Source organism: Syngnathus scovelli, chromosome 19 (genome assembly GCF_024217435.2).
Source record: "Syngnathus scovelli strain Florida chromosome 19, RoL_Ssco_1.2, whole genome shotgun sequence".
Lineage (NCBI taxonomy): Eukaryota > Metazoa > Chordata > Actinopteri > Syngnathiformes > Syngnathidae > Syngnathus > Syngnathus scovelli.
The window spans coordinates 3,467,185-3,469,060 of NC_090865.1; positions in this window are offsets into that span (position 1 = coordinate 3,467,185).

The following is a 1,876-nucleotide window of genomic DNA, read 5'->3' on the forward strand; positions in this document are numbered from 1 at the left end:
CTGCTGCGTTCCTAGGTGAGCCAATGACCTCTCCGGCTTGTTGATTATAGTGTTTGGCCGAGCCGTTATCTCTCCACTGCAGAGGGAAGTGTGCATACTGTCTGGAATATGAAACTCATGTTAGCTAAACAAAGAGACGCCGCATAAGCATGTCGCACGCTTTTGTCATTCCGAGCCATGGAGAGACTCCAAAGCCTGTTGCTGCTGGAGAGTTTTGAAAAAAAAAGCACAGAGGAGATAGTATGAGGGAGGTGGAAAGTACTGAGAAGATGGCATGCGTGTCTTTACCTCCTGAGGTCAGCTCACAGGGGGGGGGTTGCACGGATTAAACATAGCGTTGAAGTGGATTCATTATTCATCCATCCACTTTCACCTGCCTTCATGCATTCGCCTCCCTGCGGGGGGGCGTGCGAAGCAATTAGATCTTCCGCAAATGAAGATGTGGACTAGTATGCCACAAAATTAGGCACACCTCTACATTTAATGAGACCTAACACGAGAGCTGGACTATGAGTTTTTTCTTTAACAAGGATGTTACGCAACAAACAATGCAATGCTAATAGTCGGTGAGCTGCAGATATATTTTTATTTAATTTAAAAAATATATAGTATCAATTAAGGTGAATATTTTTTTTCAATATTGGCCTACAATAATATTATATTTACAATATATAAGATTAATCCGAGCAAAAATAAGTAACCGAGCATGTTTGGATTGATTTAGGGTTAGCGTGTTGTTATGATGTCTGGATAAATGCGGATTAAGTTAAGTGAAGGAGGAAATTTAGGATGTACCATGTGCGTGCTTTTGAGGCATGCGACGGAAAAAGGGGGGAGGGGGCTGCATGAAACAAATATTGCATGTGGATTTGTGTCACGGGGACCGTTTCATCTGGACTTTAAGCGTGTGTGTGTGCAGTTTTGCACGCGATGGGTAGCGTGTGTGTTTCTATACCCCTCGCTTAACACTTGAGATGAGTATGGGGGTCAACCACGTTCATCCCCAACACTTGCAGCGGGTCCAGGTTTGCTCCTGGCATCCAATGCCAAGTGGGAATGCCTCCTCCTACCAACGAGTCTGCCAGCTCACCCTTAAGCCATCAGTCTCCGAGGAAGTTGGGGGGGGGGGGATGCTGTGCATGTGAAAAGCGACAACAAAAAGGTAGCGTTGGCAATAACAGGGATTTACAGATGAAATGGAAAAGGAAAACAGAGATGCTAAGCGATGGGGGATGGGAGCAGGAGATTGGAACCAAAAGAGAGGATTGGCAGAATAAATCAGGGAGGATGTGTTTTTGTGAGGGGAGGGGTGAGAGGCGATCGGGCATTACAATGTCTCAGTGGTAATGACTCGAATAGTTTGTTGAAAGCATTTGAAACTGGAGGAAGAAGGAAAGTAATCCTGGATATGGCTGCTAATATAGTTGTGTCTTGTTGTACTGTAAAGGAATGTCTTTACATACTGGGGGGGAAGAATTAATGAGAGCTTGGAACAAAATGACAGATGGGAACCGCTGTAAAAAGGCTTGGGAAAAAAAAATGGCGTGCAACAGACGCTTCATTCCCCACAGGAGCCACCATGACCACACAAAGTGATGTATGTGACAAACTATAGATGGATTAATCACCGCATCCATTAGACGACGACGTGAAATTACATATTGCATGGAAAAATACTGCAAAGAACATTCAAGGAACGCATAAGTTCATTTGTATTCTTGTCACCTTCCCAAAAAAGATGATCCACCTGAGACAGATTGCAGCCGGGCTAAGCGTGCACTTCCTGGTTTGTGCCGGGCTCCCAGTATCTCAGGACACCATCGCGGCCGACACCGTCGGCGGAGGCTCGTCCTGTAATCGCATCAGAGAGCGAGCA